The sequence below is a fragment of the Phyllostomus hastatus genome, unplaced genomic scaffold (genome assembly GCF_019186645.2).
Source record: "Phyllostomus hastatus isolate PE091 unplaced genomic scaffold, TTU_PhHast_1.1 phas_scaffold_28, whole genome shotgun sequence".
NCBI lineage: Eukaryota > Metazoa > Chordata > Mammalia > Chiroptera > Phyllostomidae > Phyllostomus > Phyllostomus hastatus.
In genome coordinates, this window is record NW_025334022.1 from 10,745,697 (window position 1) to 10,765,099 (window position 19,403).

Sequence of the window (19,403 nt, forward strand, 5' to 3'; positions counted from 1 at the left end):
TGGCAATCAGGATGCTCAAACAAATAATTGATTACAGTCACAATATAGAGGAAGAAGTGAAGCCTATGAAAAATGAAATAAAGAAAAATATACCAGGAATCAACAGTGAAGGGAAGGAAACTGGGACTCAGATCAACAATTTGGAACAGAGTTTCACAGGTGGGCACAGGTAACCAGGGTCTTGGTGATTGGGACAAAGAATTGAATCATATCACCACATAAGAATTAACTAATTCTTATGAATCACCACATAATTAATTAACTAAGAAGTTAATTAATAAGAATTAACATATCACCACAGCTATTTAACATATCTATGTAACCAGTTAAAGGTTATAGATATGTTAAATGACCACACCAGAAGTTAGGTGCAAAGCTGTTGCTATGCAAAACAGCTCTCAATGGCCCTGCTCCATTTGTCCCTTCCCCCAACCCACACCTGTGGGGGAGGTGTGAGGACATCCTAGTATTTCCTAGACACCTTGAGTTCTGGACCCCATTTCAAATCCATATTTGGGCCCCCCCTCTTGGCTGCACCCTGTTACATTACTTTAAAGCTACTGCACATGTGGTCTCTTATGATTTTCCCTGATTGGCCACCAGGAAGTGGGTCCTACAATGTTACCAAATTTACCCCCACTTCTCCTGGGGTCCCCCTGTACTAGGTTCACCTTTCCCTTCACTAGAGAATTATAGCTCTACATGTTAGAGATTGTTGAAAAGGAAAGGAGTTATTTATTCAAGTTATACAGACTTAAGAGTAATGACTTAATGTCTTCATCAAAACCCTAAAGTCACTTAAAACACCCACAAACACACACAGTCCTTCCTTCCCCCCTTTGCCCAGTCTGAGGTATCATATCTCAGGAAAAGAAATAGAAGTCTGTGGCTCAGGCAGCCCCCAGTTCTTTCCAGTAATCTGTGCTCAGCTGGCAGGCCTCCCTCAGTTTCCGGCACCATTAGCTGTAGTGCCGGGATCTCCAGCTAAGGCCGAGTGATAGTTATCTAGTAAAGCTGTGTGGTGATTCTTCTCATGGCTACCAGGGGTCCCCACTCTGGCTAAAGCCACGTGGCTCTCCCCCACCAAGGCTGCGGAGGTCCCCATTCTGCCAAAAGTGTGTGGTTCTTCGCATGGCTGCCACGTCTGGGTTTAAATCCCCATGCCAATCTTCCTTTGCAGCCCCATTTCAGACTCCTCCCACAATCAGCTACACTTGCCAGCACTCCCGTATCCTTCCAGCTTTACTGAGCTGCCATAGTGGGTCTGGGTACGTGTGGCACCCTGTCATGGAGCCAACCATTTCTAAGCTCTCACGCAGGCGCTGTAACCAAGGGGAGTTGCCTCCCAGTTACATTCTGGGTGGAAGTCACTCCTTTCTCCCTGGTCAAAGCAGGCCCACAGGTATTTAACATATATATGAAACCAGTTAAAGGTTATAGATATGTTAAATGAACATGCCAGAGGTTAGCTGCAAAGCTGTTGCTATGCAAAACAGCTCTCTATGGCCCTGCTCCATTTGTCCTTTCCCCCAACTCAAACCTATGTGGGAGGGTGAGGACATCCTATATATCTTTCTAATATTTCCTGGACACCTTGAGTTCTGGACCCCATTACAAACCTTCTTTTGGGGGCCCCCTGGCTGCACCATCCTACAAGAGGAAAAAATAAACACTCAACCAGAACAGAATGAAGAAACAACAATTCAAATAAATGAGAGGAGGCTTAAAAACCTCTGGGACAACTTTAAACATCCCAACAGCGAAACCACAGGGGTGTCAGAAGGAGAACAAGAACAAGAAATTGAAACCTTATTTGAAAACATAATGAAGGAGAGCTGCCTCAATCTGGCAAAGGAAATAGACTTCCAGGAAGCCCAGGAAGCTCAGAGAGTCTGAAAGAAGTTGGATCCAAGAAGAAACACACCAAGATATGTCATAATTAAATTACCCAAGATTAAATATAGGGAGAGAATCTTAAAAGCAGCAAGAGAAAAGGAGAGTGTTACCTGCAAAGGAGTTCCCATCAGCTGACTATCAGCTGATTTCTCAAAAGAAACCTTGCAGGCAAGAAGGGGATGGCAAGAAGTATTTGAAATCCTGAAAGGCAAGGACCTACATCCAAGATTACTCTATCCAGCAAACCTATCATTTAGAATGGGAGGGCAGATCAAGTGCTTCCCAGAGAAGGTAAAGTTAAAGGCATTCACCATCACCAAGCCCTTATTATATGAAATGTTAAAGGGACTTCTCTAAGAAAAAGATGATCAAATCTTTGAAGAGTGAAATGACAACAAACTCACAAGTATCAACAACTGAACCTAAAAAACAAAAACAAACTAAGCAAACAACCAGAACAGGAATGGAAACTCAGAAATGGAGACCGCATGGAGGGTTATCAGCAGTGAAAGCAGGGAGAGGGAGAATGGAGGGAGAAAAGGTACAGGGAATAAGAAGGATAATTGGTAGGTACACATTAGACAGGCGAGGTTAAGAATAGTATAGGAAATAGGGAAGTCAAACAACTTTTATGTACAACCCATGGACATAAACTAAGGGGGGGGAATGATGGGGTGGGGTGCATTGCAGGGCAGAGGAAGATGAAGGGGAGAAAAAAATGGGACAACCATAATAGCATAATCAGTAAAATATGCTTAAAAACATTCAATCTAAGTACTGGAAAAACTGGTTTATATTTAATATCTGGAACATTGTAGATATTCAATGAATATTATTTGTCAAATGAGTCTGCCTTTCTCATATAGAAGTTTCTCCAACATACAAAATTATCACATTAAATCAATGTGCTGCAAAAGCATAGAAAAGAGAATGGAAGAGGTGGGGAAGTCTTGAGAAATCCTTGTGGAGTGATTGCTAATCTATGTAGAAGTCTACCACCATACATGAGCTAAACGGAAAATATCAGGCTCAAGCTAAAGACATAGTTTTATTTTCATTTTACCACAATGGGTTAAGGTTCTGAGTGAATATCCAGAAAATGACCTTAAAGATTTAGTCAAGTAATTACCGGATCCTTACTTTTCTCCCCCAGCGTAGACACTAGGTGGTGCTACTGTCCAAACTTTCTGCTCTATCATGGATGTATTGCTTCAGTCTACAGACAGGTATTTATTTAGTGTCTTCTGTGGGACAACCAAAGTGTTAGGGATTGGGATATAAAGACAAATAGTTTCAATAGATTCTCCTCTGATCCCCCAGCATGTCCAGTGGCTGAAACAATTGAAAATGTGACTTTTACATAGGAGAGAACCACTATCACAGAAATGTCCAGCTTTGGGGGTGAATGATCCTGAACTGTCCACCCTCTCCATGAAGACCCCTCCTCCATGACCTGACCAAAGATTAAAACAGACAACACAGCACTGCTTCCAAACAACTGTTTGTTCATCGTAGGATACTTAGGCTCCAGTTAAGGCAGGAGACAGCATAGCAATGGAGGAGCTCTGAGACTGCACCGCTGCTGCTGGTGGTGTGGCTGCTGCTGCTGCTGCTGCTGCTGCTGCTGGCCAGCGTGTGGCGTCCTGGTTGTCAGGAAACGCTTTGTAGCACCCAGTAGAGACCAAGCCTGCGTACTTAGCTTTAGCGGTAGTTAACCCCTATTTCACCCCACTTAATTATCATGCTATTATAATAAATTAGCATAGCTGTTTGACCCCCCCCAAAGGGGCAATCAAAGGGAATTGTGGGAAACGCGCCTGCGCACACACTTAAAGGTTATGTAACTAGGCAAGCACAGTAAGAAGCCCGCGAAATGAAACAAAGAAATTAACCTCTTTGCTTAAGCTCTGCCAAAAGCCCGTGAAACAAGACAAAGGAATTGAGAAACTAGTCCCACTTCCCTTTAAAACCCGTGTCTCTTGGGAACAGGGTCATTTCCCTGTTGGTAGCTGTGCTGGCAGAGGAGGTGACATTATCCTACTTCGGGAGTGGACATTCCTTTATAAATCACACTAATTGCACTTTGTTCATTGAGACACACTTTCTTTAATAAACCTTTCACATTACACGTAACGTTGTGTGTGTATTCAGTCCAATTTATTGTTGGGGACTACCAAGAGCCTGGAGCTGTATCTATCGGCAGCACTGCGGCTATAAAAAGTGAAACCTGACCAGGGATCCTTCAGCTTGGATCTCGGAGTTCCAGACATTCAAAGCTAACTGGCCAGAAGCGTCTGCTTGCCCATACTACCCTGGAGGAAAGTGTATACTTGGGAAGAAGAAAGAATGGAAGAGGAAGTAGCCGGACTTGCAGGGCAGGCCTGCCAGATATCCATTCCTGGGACAATCAGATACAGCTTGGACCGGGAGTAGGGAGGCAGATCTGGTATAACGTCATCAAAACCCTGTTTCAGTGAGGTCTTGAGCGAAGAATTCGTGCCTGCAAGGCTACAGCGGTATGAGGCGGGCCTAGGGTTCCCCAGCCAATCGCAGAGGGTTGGTGTGGGGTAAGGGGCGGGACCGGCTCGGCTGCTGAAACTTGCTGGGTTCTGAGTGGGAAGGCTAACCTCTGTGGAGTGTTGTCTTCCAACAGCCATGTGCCTTTTTCCGGTCTTCCAGCCTTCAGGTTAGGACCTGCAGCTCTGCCGGAGTCAGAGGATTATGGGGACAAGAGCTCGTGGAGGCTGTGAGGCGGGGACTGTTGGGCCTTCAAGAACTGGAGAGGGCGGTTTGGGAGTTGTGTTTCAGCTTTGTCTCAAGGAGAGTCAGCGCCTTCCTCTTCCGTGGCGCCGCCTTCTGCGCCTGCCGAGTTCTCCGGGGTGGGTCCCTAGAAGGCCGGAGGGGGCGGCCCCCAGAGCTTCACGTCGGCTGTGGCTGCAGGTCTGAGGCTTCTAGGACAAGGAGTGTGGGTGTGGTCCAGAATGGACCCTGGGAGGCTGGCCCTTCACTTTAACCCCTTCTGTGGCCAATAGGTGAGTCTGGACACCTGACAACGGTGATAGTTAATTAAAATATAAGCAAACTGCTGACAACAGACTGGCCTATGCACCCAACCCTGTTATTGCTTGTTTGACATCCCTGTTTCCTCACCTCTGGAGATGGTGTCTAATCGCTGGTCAAGGAGGGGTCTTAGGCTGACATTGCCAGGAGGGAGTCATATTTGGGACTTTTGGCTGCCTGAGGCCTCTCCATTCCATTATGAGCACTAGATGTACATTACCCCCATCAGGGTGGGGTCAGACACACACAGGAGAGCTCTGCCCTCCGGTCTCTGGGACAAACCTGGAATGGTGACAGGGCACCTCCTCTCCTCGCCTCTTCCTTTGCAGAGAAAACATGGTGAAATAAAATAAAAATCAACCCTATCTGGCCTATGGTCTGAACCTATCTAGCTGTACCTTCCTACAGCAATCACAAATCAGAGCCACAGGGAGCTATTATGAGACCCATAATTAGTTATGACTGTATCAATTCCCTTCCTCTTTTATTCTAGCTCCTTAATCTGCTGTTTTTGGGCAGATAAAACGTATAGAAACTAGTCCAAGTTGTGCTACCCTTTTTTTGTGTGTGCTGCTTCCTACCCTGCAAGAAAAATGTCCTCTCCTTTAAGTAATTAAATACAAAGTGAAAAAGATCAAATAATGCCATCTCCTCTTACGAATTCATTAACTGGTGAAACCCATTCTTTATTTTTTCTTCTATGTCTATCTGCTCCTGTGCTTCTATCACCTCCATTTTACCTCTGCTGTGATTTTAAGAGCCAGACATATTGACTCCGGTTTCTAGAGCGTCTTGGTTTCTGTTGCATCCTGATCCAATGGCATTTACTGCCTATCAGAAATGGGATATGATGATGTGAAATTCAAAATATTCTAATAAAAACATGACTTTTCTGAGATGTGTGCTGTTATCTTGTTGAAAATCTGAGGTTAAAAAACACATTGATATTAGCCATTACTCCTTAGTGTGATAATAGTTCTACCAGATAAGGTTTTAATTTTTTCATTTCTTTTTTTTTTTTTCAGTTAAGATGAGTGATAAACCAGACTTCTCTGAAGTGGAGAAATTTGGTCAAAGCTGAAGAAAACTAATACCTAACAAAAAATACCCTCCCCTCAAAGGAAAGTAAGTCATGGGGGCTTTCTACTTGAGACAAACAATGGTGAAAATTGATACACTCAGTAAATAAGCCCATCTAGTAAATTTAGTCATGAACCAAGCAATAGAATATCAGTGTATCTAATATAACATTTAAAAATAACATTTTTTAAACTTGGTGTATATAAGTGGTTCTCACAAAATAGGCCCTAATAGTAATGGGGAGATTAAAAAACTACCATATTTTGCCGTGTATAATGGGCTCCTGTGTATAGTGCATACCTACATTTTTGGCTCAAACTGTCAGGAAAAAGTCTTTCATTTTAATTTTTTAATTCAATTTTTATTTATATTTAAATACTTGTTTTGTATTTAGCATTTAGGAATTTTAGCATTTATTTTTGAACATATGGTACAAGAAATTTTATGTACCAAATAATTACAAAACACAAGAACAGATACAAACTTTTTCTGGTACTATCCATGTATAATGCACTTCCTTATTTTTCCCTCAAAATTTTGGGCAACAAAGTGCACATTATACATGGAAAAATATGGTGCTTTTTTGTTGGAAAATGACTAAAAATCTCATTTAAACCAATCTTGGAATATTGGACTTAAAATGGAAATATCTTAGATTTGCCTAATTTTTGGTTATTTGCCACTTTTCTGCATCAAGCAATTTGGGTTTGTGATCTCATACTTAAGGAGCCATGCAAACTAGTTATGGCCTTCTCTGGCTAACAAGATGAAGTTAGAGAACTAGTTTAGATCTTGAATATACATGTTCAAGTTTCCGAGAGATAGAAGAATCATTTTTGTCCTTCTGACTTACAGTGTGAGCAACAAACTTCAAGCCAAAGGCACACTGTGTCATGTAAGCATTATTTGAAATTTCCAAAGTTAGTCAAAATTGCCTGAAAGGGCAAAACTTCCTAATTGTATAGTGATAGATAAACCTGAAGAAAATGCTTCACTTGCTCCTTTTTTTCAAAATAACTATGGAGATTGGGAGTAAAAGGGAGAAAACTGTACTTGAACAATGATTAAAATAAAAAAATAACTATGGAAAAAATGGCAACAGTGTTAAACTACCACTCAAATGGAGAAAAAAAAAACCCCACAATTCAGATAGAGTCTAATGAATGTTCAAGTCATTAAAGGGTGTGTGAAAACACACATAAGCATACATAAACACGGCTGAGAATTTGAGATTAGTGCCTTGCCATTCTAAATTTAAAACAGGTTCACAGCCTTCAATGACTTGGCAAAGCCTTCTTGGAAAAAACTGAACTCCATCTTAGGCAAATAACTTCTTAATGATGTTTTGTGTTTGTTTTCCTCACCTGTACCCCTAGCTATCCAGCAGGAGAAAGAGTGTGTTCAAACATAAAATGAGGATCTTCTCCCAAGAGCAAATGTCAGCATTGCCTGAGTGTCTCTGTAGGGCCTGTTTTTTGTAAACCTTTGTGTTGTAGGGATTTTAGGCATCTCCTGATGTCTTCTCACCCATACTTCCTGGTTAAGAAGTCAAGGGTAACCAATGTTGCCTCACCTACGTTTTTAAACTTTTCATTGGTACATAAATTCCAGCTGGCAGGTGCTAATAAATAATGTTGATAATCTCACCATTGATGACTTTTGTGCACGTGCACCTTGCATCCCCTATAGGATAAGCCACTTGTGACTGTCTACAATGGATGCTTTCCTTGCTCCATAATCTTCATGAAGTAGCATGATTTTGCACCTTCTCACAGTTCATTTTCATTTCTAATGTGGCAATAAAATAATGCATGTTAAGGTTCCTGTTGTTCATTCTTGGTGGTCTTCTTAGGAAGTACACACAGGTATACTTCAGCCAAAAAAAAAGGGGTGGGGGTGCTTTAGCAGGTTTATCACACAGAAATGGCACTTTTCCATCTAGATCAAGTGGGTCCTGACTTGGGAATTTGAGATGATTTTCTGTAGAGCTGGAATCATAGAATTTGAGAATCTTTGGGAGAAGAGGTTACATAGACTAGCCCACTTATCTCATAAATTGAAGAAATGAAAACATAGGGTCTGAAGTGATCTAAGGTGGATAAGGGCTGGAATTTGTTTTCTGGGCAGTGCTTTTCAACTTAATGGGAGGGGGCAGGTGAGGCTGGAATTGGATAGGGAAGGAAGCAGGAGGCAATTTCTAATAGAATTCCCTCTCATACGAACTAAGCATTTTTGGTGTTCGTAGTGAGCATAAATGCTATGGAGTGAATCGTCTCCCCTCTTCCCCCACCCTGCACTGAAAATAAATTCATATGTTGAATCTCTACCTCCCAATATGACTGGATCTTGAGATAGGGTAATTAAGGTTAAATGAAGTCCTAAGGGGGGAGCCCTAAACAGATAGGACTGTGTTCTTAAAAGAAGAGGAAGAGACACCAGAGGTATCTCTCCATTCCTCTTCTGGCATAATGTGAGGATACAACATGGTGATTTGCAAGTCAGGAAGAGAGTTCTCACCATAAATCAACCCTGCTGGTCCTCAATCTGGAACTTCAGGTCCTCCAGAACTGTGAGAAGATAAATTACTGTTGTTTAAGCCACCTAGTCTATGGTATTTTATTATGGCAAATGGAGCAGACTAATATGATATAAATAGGTGAGCACCAATGCTTGCACTAAACAATACTTTCATCACTTGAAATTTAAAAACCAATCATCTTTGATCCCACCAATTAGACATGTTAGCATTTGTGTATATAACCATCCAGACTGGTCTGTTAACATTTGTATCTTTCCCTACAGAAAGTGATTGTGTTGTCTGTATCTATTTTGAATCACAAGTATTATCTTACCACTCACCTCTTAGGGGTGACATCCTTAAACAATCACTGGGTTTTTAGGAAATGGAAGCTGTTTTCTCTGAAGTAGCATAAACATCCATAAGCAAAAACAGTAGGTGGGTCCACTGATCAAATATCAATGAGGTGACACAAGCACAGGGCTTAGTGTAGTCAGAAGATTTGGGACTTGGAAGTAACCATTTTAGTCACCAATACCTTACATCTTGCCTGAAACAATTATCAAAAAGAGTCACTCAGCCCCTTGCTGTGACAGGCTAATTACCCTGTGCCCCTGTATCTTCTATCCAATAGTCCAATTCCGTATGCTGGAGAACCACACAGCCTAATCCTGGCTCCAGTATTTGAAGTCAGCTGTTGTGTGTCTGCCTCTATACCTACGAGTCTTCTGATGACACCTTCCAGATCTATTGGATCCAAATTGCATGCATGTGGAACCATCCTTGTTACTGAGGTGCTCAAGTTTCCTCATGAACATATCTCTTTGTACCATGATTCTGTCAGCCAACTAGTTGCATTCCTTTCAATATTGCCATTTGCAAATTTGATAAAGATACTGTACACCTATGATAGATTTATCAACCTCTGTATTTGCACACTAATCCAGCACAAAATCAGGCTCATTTCAAAGGACCTAAAAGAAATAATAAATAGCCCCAGCTTGTGTGGTTCAGTGGATTGAATGCCAGCCTGGCAAACAAAGGGTTGCCAGTTTGATTCCCAGTCAGGGCACATGCCCGGGTTGCAGACCAGGTCCCTAGTAAGGGTGCATGAGAAGCAACCACAAATTGATGTTTCCCTCTCTCCCCTTCTCCTCTGTCTATAAATAAATAAATAAATAAATAAATAAATAAATAAATAAATAAATGTGGGGTTTTTTTAGAAAGAATAAACATTGTCAGGTGAGCTGATGTTGGATAAAACTTCCATTGTTCATTTGCATCTGGTAAACATTCTGTTCATTAACATAGTGATTCCATCCTGAGCAGTGTGTTAAACTGAGTCAGAGCAGATGAGGAGGACCTGGTGGCAGGTGAAAGACGTAGATGCAAAGTAAGTACTCTATATAGATATGAGGTGGGAAAAGCAATTGCTCATTGACAGTAGTTTTAGTCAGCATTTCTTTAAAAAAGATTTTATTTATTTTTTAGAGAGGGGAAGGGAGAAAGAGAGGGAGAGAAATATCAATGTGTGGATACCTCTCACACACCCTCTACTGGGGACCTGGCCTGCAACCCGGCATGTGCCCTAGACTGGGAATTGAACCAGTGACCCTTCAGTTCGCAGTTGGGCACTCAATCCACTGAACCACACCAACCAGGGTACTCAGCATTTCTTAAAATAAATGTAGGGCTACTCTTCCAGTCACTATATTGACTTGCCTGTTTAATCAGAAAAATACTTTTCCCCACAATAAACCCAGTATTAGCAGGGATTGGGATTTAGGGTCTTGAGAAAACACACACACACAAATGCCACACTTACTGCAAATTGGTGCAGCACTATGGAAAAGGGTATGGAGTTTCCTCAAAGAAATTAAAAAATGAAACTACCATTATGACCCAGTAATTTCACTTCTTAGTATGTAGAAATCCAAAACTAATTTGGAAAGATATATGCACCACTATGTTTATTGCAAGGTTATTTGCAATATCCAGGATATGGAGGCAGCCCAAGTACCTCCATAGAGGCAATCAAGAGAGGAGTGGATAAAGAAGTGGTACATATACACAATGAATTATTGTTCAACTGTAAAAAATTGAAATCTTACCATTTGTGACAACATGGGTGGACCTAGAGGGTGTTATGATGAGTGAAATAAGAGAAAGACAAATACCATATGATTTCACTTATATGTGGACTCTAAAGAATGTAAATAAACAAACAAAGCAGAAACAGACTCATAGATATAGAGAACAAATGAGAGTTGCTAGATAGGAGGGGAGTTAAGGATTGGATGAAAAAGTGAAGGGATTAAGAAGTACAAATTAGTAGTTACACAATAGTCACAATGATGTCAAGTACAGCATAGGGAATACAGTCAATAATATTGTAGTAACACTATTTGGTGGGTGCTAGATTATCGAGGGGATTACTTTATTAATTATATAATTGCTTGACCACTATGCTGTACACCTAAAATTAATATAAAATAACGACTGTGAACTGTTTTATTTTTTCTTTTGGCATGCCTTATGTGACTTTTAAAAAATATATTTTATTATGTTATTAAGAGTTGTCCCAATTTTTCCCCCTTTGCTCCGCTCCACCCAGCAGTCCCTCTCCTCTTAGTTCATGTCCATGGGTCATGCATGTAAGTTCTTTGGCTTTCTCTATTTCTTAGATTATTCTTAACATCCCCCTGTCTTTTTCGTACCTACCATTTATGATTTTTAATCCCTGCACCTTCTCCCCCATTCTTCTGCTTCCCCCACTCACCTGGTAACCCTCCAAAGGATCACCATACCTATGATTCTGTTGCTGTTCTGGTTGTTTGCTTAGTTTGTATGTTTTTTATGTTCAGACTCAGTTGTTGATAGTTGTGAATTTGTTGCCTTTTCATTCTTTCTTTAATTATATTTTATTGATTATGCTATTAAAGTTGTCCCTTTTCCCCCTTCTCTCCCCTCCACCCTGTACCCCCTCTCCCACCCACGTTTCCCCGCTTTAGTTCATGTCCATATGTCATACTTATGAGTTCTTTAGCTTCTACATTTCCCGTACTATTCTTACCCTCCCCCTATCTATCTTCAACCTACATTCTATGCTACTTATTCTCTATACCTTTTCCCCCTCTCTCCTCCTCCCACCCCCCTGCTGCTAACACTCCATGTGCCCTCCATTTCTGTGGTTCTGTTCCTGTTCTACTTGTTTACTTAGTTTCTTTTGGTTTTGCTTTAGGTGTGGTTGTTAATAATTGTGAGTTTGCTGACCTTTTACTATACATGTCTTTTCTTTATCTTCTTTTCTTAGATAAGTCCCTTTAACATTTCATAAAATAAGGGCTTGGTGATGATGTACTCCTTTAACTTGACCTTATCTGAGAAGCACTTTATCTGCCCTTCCATTATAAAAGAGAGCTTTGCTGGATAGAGCAATCTGGGATGTAGGTCCTTGTCTTTCATGACTTGGAATATTTCTTTCCAGCCCCTTCTTGCCTGTAAGGTCTCTTTGGAGAAATCAGCTGACAGTCTGATGGGAATTCCTTTGTAGGTGACTGTACCCTTATCTCTTGCTGCTTCTAGGATTCCCTCCTTTGTTTTTACCTTGGCTAATGTAATTATGATGTGCCTTGGTGTGTTTCTTCTTGGGTCCAACTTCTTTGGGGCTCTCTGAGCTTCCTGGATTTCCTGGAAGTCTATTTCCTTTGCCAGAATGGGGAAGTTCTCCTTTATTATTTGTTCAAATATGTGCTCAATTTGTTGCTTTTCCCCTTCCCATTCTGGTACCCCTATAATTCGGATGTTGGAATGTTTAAAGGTGTCCTGGATGCTCTTAAGCTTTTCCTCAATTTTTTGAATTCTTATTTCATCATGCTTTTCTGCTTGGTTGATTCTATCTTCCTTCTGGTCCACTGTATTGTTTTGAGACTTAGATTCCTTCCCTTCACTATTGGCTCTCCTCCGTGTATCTTCCTGCATCTCTTTTATGGTAACCTGCATCCTTTCATCTAAATTGTGCCCCAAATCAACCAATTCTGTGAGCTTTCTGATCACCAGTGTTTTGAACTGTGCATCTGATAGATTGGCTATTTCTTGGTCTCTCAAAAGGATGAGTTCTGGGGCACTGATTTGTTCTTCTATTTGAGCCATCTCTCTCTCTCTCTCTCTCTCTCTCTCTCTCTTTTTGTCTGGTCGCTCCTGTTACGGTGCGGGGCGGAGCCTTAGGTGTTCACTGGAGCTGGGCACCCCAGTCGCTAGATTGTGACATTATATGTGGGGGCGGGGGCGGGAGCGGGGACGGGAGGAAACAATGGCGGTAGTTCCGTTCTCCTAGGCTCAGACCCTTCTCTGGGATCTTGAGCTGCGAGCTCTGCCCTGGTCCACAATCGCTGCCTCACTGGGCCCGCCAGCTGCAGCTTGCGTACTCAGGGATCACCGCTGTGTTCTTGCGCCCCAGATGGCTGTCGCGCCGATTTCACGCCAAATTTTCCCCGACCTCAACGTGCCGCCGACCCGCACCAGCCCTGCGCCTGCCTGGCTCGTCTTCTCCTACCAGTCTGGATGTATGGGTCTACTTCAACTTCTTGGGTGGCCAATTTCCATTCAGATAAATCCTCTATCAGTTCTGGGTGTTATACTATCTGTAAATTATTGTTGTTCTAATCTTGGTTGTGTGAGGAGGTACGGTGCATCCAGCTATTCCTCCATCTTGCCGGAAGTCTCTGTTGTTGCGTTTTCAATGTTCATAGTTTTGATCTTCTTTTTCTTAAATAAGTCCCTTTAATATTTCATGCAATAATGGCTTGGTGATAATAAACTCCTTTATCTTTACCTTGTTTGGGAAGCATTTTATCTGTCTTTCCACTTTAAATGGTAGCTTTGCCAGATAGACTAATCTAGGTTGTTGGTCCTTGCCTTTCATTACTTTGAATACTCCATGCCAGTCCCTTCTTGCCTGGAAAGTTTCTTTTGAGAAATCAGATGATAGTCTTATGTGTACTTCTTTTTAGGTAACTCTCCGCTTTTCTCTTTCTGCTTTTAAGATTATCTATCTTTTACCTTTGGCACTTTAATTATGATGTGTCTTGGTGTGGTCCTCTTTGGGTCCTACTTGTTTGGGACTCTCTGTGCTTACTGGACTTGTATGTCTATTTCCTTTGACAAATTAGGGAAGTTTTCTTTCTTATTTTTTTCAAATTATTTTATAATTTCTTTCTCTTCCTCTTCTCCTTCTGGCATCCCAATGATTTGGATGTTGGCACATTTGGAGATGTCCCAGAGTCTTCTTATACTGTCCTCATTTTTTGAATTCTTGTTTTTTCTTTCTATTCTGGTTGAATGTTTATTTCTTCCTTATGTTCCAAATCATTGATTTGAATCCTGGCTTCCTTACCTTCACTGTTGGAACCCTGAAGATATTTCTTTATTTCACTTAGGGTAACCTTCATATCTTCCTTTATGTTGTTGCCATACTCACTGAGTTCTTTGAGTATCCTGATCACCACTGGTTTGAACTCTGCATCTGATAGGTTAACTGTCTCCATTTTGTTTAGTTCTTTTTCTATGGTATTGTCCTGTTCTTTCATTTGGGCCATATTTCTTTATCTCCTTGATTTGGCAGCCTCCCTATGTTTGTTTATATGTATTAGGTAGAGCTGCTTTGACTCCCTGTAAAAGGCACCTGTAAATTGTGTAGGGTGGAGCCTTAGGTAATAACCAGGGTGGGGCAACCTGCTTCACTACTTTGTGGCTCTGTATGAGGGGAAGGCACAGAGAGGGGACTGTGCCACTGCATGGCTTCTGCAGGGTTGCCAGGCACTCACTCTGTTTCCAGTCACTTGGTCCACTCCCTGTATGCAGCTTGTGCTCTTCCAGCTGTTGCCCTGGTGTTGAATACCAGAGTGGGTGGGTTTGCATATGTTTTAAGACTGCAGACCCTTTAAGTGAAGTTTCCTGAGAATCTGGCAATTTCTTCTGCTGCCCCAAACCCCACTGGTTTTTACAGCCAGAAGTTATGGAGATTTATCTTCCCAATGCTGGAACCCTGGGCTGTGTGGTCTGGCTTGGCACTAGAATCTCTCAATCTCAAAGTATCGCTCCTAATTTTTATCCACCACATATGAACGTGGGACCATGAGAGCCCATTGCACCACCACTGCTGCCGCTTTTCCACACCACACCATGTCTCCTCACCTCTTCATCCCTTCTCCGAGTCTCCACCCCTCCTACCCATCTGAATGAATTTGGCTTTTTTAAATCCTTGGGTGTTGGACTTCCATGAAGTTCAATTTTCTGACAGTTCTGGGTTTTATTTGTTTTGAGATTTAGTTGTGACTCTTTTTGTTGTTGTGTGAGAAGGTGATGCGTGTTGACCTATGCCTCCATCTTGACCAGAAGTCCTCAACTGTATATATATATATATATTTTTCTTTTAAAAAGCACACCAATTTTCTCCTCAGTCATCAAGAATGAATACCCAGGAAGGCACTTAACTTGTTCACCTGAGTCACCTGTTGCCACATGAGCCAATGGCTGTGACTCAGAATCTGGAGGTCCTTTATTGGCTGAGCCCATAGAGGTAAGGGGCTGGAGCTGCTCTGCTTGAACACTCCCATCATGCAGTGATGCATATTTTTAGGTCATTTAAAAAAAATCAAAACAGTATAAACCAGAAAAGAATAGATTCAGATAGATCTGAATGAGTTAGGCTAGTTACTCCACCTTCTAAAAAGCTTGAGAAAAACATACCATTTCATGAACTTTTTTATTTAACTCTGTTTAACTGGGCAAACGGAGTGTTTGGGTCCTCAGTTATTTACTTACATGAATTCCACAATAGGGGACATATTGAAAAATGTTTGTATGGGTTATTTGTTCTTTAAATAATACCCACCCCCAGTTTGATGCTTGTAATTTGTTATTTATAGCAATAAAGCCATTTCCCTTATTTGTTTTTTTCTTTAAAGTGATTTATTTAATAACATTTAAGTGGGATATTTTTATCCTTATTAATAAATGAGAGGGCTCAGAAGTCTGTTTAGTATGCTTTCTCCATTAGGTTTTATGATCATATTATATTTTCTTGAAATGATAAAGAGTGTTGGTTCAATTTTAGAATATATTTTGTTATATAATTTGTTTGGTTCAATTTCTATACTGTTTTACATTTACACGTGTAAAAATATCTTTGTATGTATTATAAAGATTATTAAAATGATTGTGTTTTTATTTTAAAATATTTCTCATTTTATTGATACATTTTCTCTCTCTAAGGAAGTTTCTTAGACAGTTAGGTTAATATATACATTTCACCCAATAGCTCTTATATATATTCATCAATTCTAGAATTTGAAATATTTTTAGTATCTAAGCATTACTAAGAAAACAATTTTAAACTTGGTACAGGTTTAAGGATTTTGAAATATTTTATAAGTATTCCTATTTCTGTTAATGTTCTGGTTTGGACACTGTGGTTTTGTTATTTCTCCTTTTCCCAAGCCACTGAGGTTTTTTATTAGAACTGGAGATGCTAGTTAGTCAGCAAGGCTCCTTGATTTCCAGGGGCACTCTGTTAGCCATGTCAAAGACTTCCTGCTTAAGCCAGGGTGGCTTAGCCCAGTAGATTTTGTATTGGGAACTAAATGGCCCATTTGTGGTGCAGAATCATTCAGAAGGCATGTGGATTTGGGTTAGGGAGGTACAACTCTCTCAAGGAGCCAAAATGGAAATTTCTACACTTTAGGTGCTTTTGGTGAAATCTTTTTCAAAGTTCCCCTGTCAGAGCATCAATCAGCTAACATTGCCAGATGGCCTCTTGCCCTATGTAACAACTTTCAAAGATTTTCTGAGTGACATCAGAGGACAGATGATATGAGAGATCCCCTTGGTCTTTCCCCCTGAAATTTCAACAAGTTGATCAGCTGTAACTCAACAAATCATTCCCTTCTGAACATACAGGCATGCCTGAGAGAGCCATGCATTGGGGCATCTAAAAGTGGGCAAATGGGAACAACAATCAGAGGAAGCGAGAAAGGAGGAGAGCTCAGAGCAGCCTTGCAGCCTGGAATTTGTGGTAGGCGAGGCAAGGAAAGGGGAGGAAGCTGACTACAGCCAGTGCTTCCTTCACCCTGGCTGAGAGGAGCACAGAGTCTCAGTGGGCATTCCTGCAGGAGTAAGTGGTGCAAACTGTAGCTAAGTCAAACAAGAAGTCCGGGCAAGGACACAGCACAGGGATTCTACCATGGCTGTGTGACTGTGGGCTGTTAGGCTGTCAGTGTTCCAAACAGAAATGGAGCCACAGAACACTGATGTCTTCTAGAATCCCAAAACTGGGCCTCCTATGGCCCTTAGTATCAAGTTTTGGAGAACATTATCTCCAAGCCCAAGAACATTTACACCAGTATTGCAATTTCCCTCTGTGACTGATCCCCAGTTGTGGTGCATGGCAGGGGACCCTGCAGAGGTCTAGAGTTGCCATTACTGAGAGGGAAAAACAAACCCCACCCCCAAACATTATGGTTATACAGGGCATACTGATGACGCTGAAGAGGTCAGCTTTGGGATTTCACAGAACTTAAAAACTTGTGATTTACAAAATAGTAGAAAGACCTCTTCATAGAAATCTGCTAGTGAAGTGCAAATTAATAAAATAGATGCCTAGACAAAGAAGAAATCCATGCAATACCATGAATAACCAAGGTATTGAGGCAGCTCAGAAAGAAAATGACAAACCTCTAGAAAGAAAACTAGAACACATGGAAATATGTGATATAAATGACAGAGAATTCAAGATTGCCATTCTGAAAATACTGAATGAGATGTGAGAAAATACAGACAGATAATTCGATGCACTCAGAAAACAAATTAATGAACAAAATGAGTACTTTACAAAATAAGTTGAAACTATTTTTAAAAAGAACCAAATAGAAATCATGGAGGTAAAGAATTCAATAAAGGAGATCAGGAATGAGCTACTGAGCATAGAAAGTAGAGCTGACCAGATGGAGGAAGGAATTAGTGATGTTGAAGATAGGAATCTAGAAATGATGCAGAGGGAAGAGAAGAGAGACCTGAACATAAAAAAGAAGGAGCTCTACAAGAACTATCTTACTCTAACAGAAAAAGCAATATAAGAATTATAGATATTCCAGAAGAAGACAAAAAGGAGAAGGGAATGGAGAACCTATTCATACAAATAGTGGATGAGAACTTCCCAAACCTATGGAAAGGACTAGATCCTTGAATCCAAGAAGCAAGAAGAACACCTACTTACTTTAGTCCAAAGAGGTCCTCTCCAAGGCATAGTGTATTGAAACTGTCAAAAATCAATGACAAAGAAAAAATTCTTAAAGCAGCTGGGGGCAGGAGGGAAAATAGTGATCTACAAAGGAAAATCCATGATGTTATCATTGGACTTACCAGCAGAAACTCTACAAGTCAGAAGAGAGTGGAACCAAATATTCAAAATACTGAAAGAGAGAAATTACCACCCAAGAATAATATATCCAAAGACTTTTTCAGACATACAGAAGCTGATGGAATTTATCACCAGAGGACTTCCACTGCAGAAAATACTCAAGGGAGTTATTCTACCTGAAACAAAGAGTAAAAGGTCACAGCACCATGAGTAAGATCAACAAGAAAACTTACAGCATGAACAGGGATAATTTGTGACAACAAAATCATAAAGGGGGGCGGGGCAAAGATTTGAACCAGCAAAGAAAGATGGAGATCAGATGCACTCAAATAAAAACAACAACAACAAAAAACTACTGTATATAAGCAACTTTTTTTGGTCATAAACCTAATAGAAAACACACACAAAATCCCCAAAACTGAGACATAACTTATAAAAAGAAGAAACAGAGGAAAGAAGCATGGACACCCACCAGACAAAATCAATAGATAGAAACACAAAGGAAAAGAACCAGTGGAGGCACAGAGCTACCAGAGAGCAAAGAACAAAATGACAATAGGAAACCTTCATACATCAATAATTACCCTAAATCTTAATGTAATAAATACACCAATAAAGAGACACAGAGTAGCAGACTGCATCAAAAGACAAAACCCAAACATATGCTGCCTACAAGAGACATATCTAAGCTGCAAAGACAAAGATGAAAAGGTAGAAAATAATTTTTCTTTTAATTGTTGCTCAGTAACAGTTGTCCCCATTTTCACCCATTAATCTCCCCTGCCCTACTCACCACCTACCTCCCACATTCAATCGTCCTCCCACCGTTGACTTTATCCATGGGTCTATTATACATATTCCTTGACTTGACATTTCCCCTTCATTCCTGTTATTCCCCTCCCCCAGCCCTCTGGTCACTGTCACTTTGTTATTTATTTCCATGTCTCTGATTTTGGTTTGCTTGCTTGTTTGTTTTGTTGATTAGGTTCCAGTTAGAGGTGAGATCATAAAGTATTTGTCTTTCACCACTTGAATTATTTCACTTAGCATAATGCTTTCCAGTTCCATCCATGCTGTCACAAAGGGTAGGAACTCCTTTCTGCTGCATAGTATTCCATTGTGTAAATGTACCATAGTTTTTGATCCACTCATTTACTGATGGGCTCTTAGGCTGTTTCTAGCACTTAACTATTGTAAATAACACTGCTATGAACATTGGAGTGCACAGGTTCTTTTGAATTGGTATTTCAGGATTCTTAGGGTATAATCCCAGCAGTGGGAGTACCAAGTCAAAAAGCAGTTACATTTTTAATTCTTTGAGAAAATTCCATACTGTTTTTCACAGTGGCTGCACCAGTCTGCATTCCCTCCAGCAGTGTACTAGGGTTCCCTTTTCTCCACAACCTCTCCAGCACTTGTTGTTTGTTGATT

General features: G+C 40.8%; 1 protein-coding gene across 2 annotated transcripts in view; it reads left to right on the plus strand.

Annotated features, from left to right (window-relative positions):
* The first annotated feature begins 4,535 nt into the window (after positions 1-4,535).
* RAB9B (RAB9B, member RAS oncogene family) overlaps positions 4,536-19,403 on the plus strand; it is a 102,077-nt gene continuing 87,209 nt past the window's right edge. Inside the window, exons 1-3 of one of the 2 annotated variants that reach the window (XR_006783268.1) lie at positions 4,536-4,928; positions 5,982-6,081; positions 7,413-7,793. The gene's annotated coding sequence lies outside the window, so the exon portion shown is untranslated. Of the gene's footprint in view, positions 4,929-5,981; positions 6,082-7,412; positions 7,794-19,403 lie in introns of those variants that run through there. The other variant, XM_045817564.1, reaches the window with a different exon arrangement.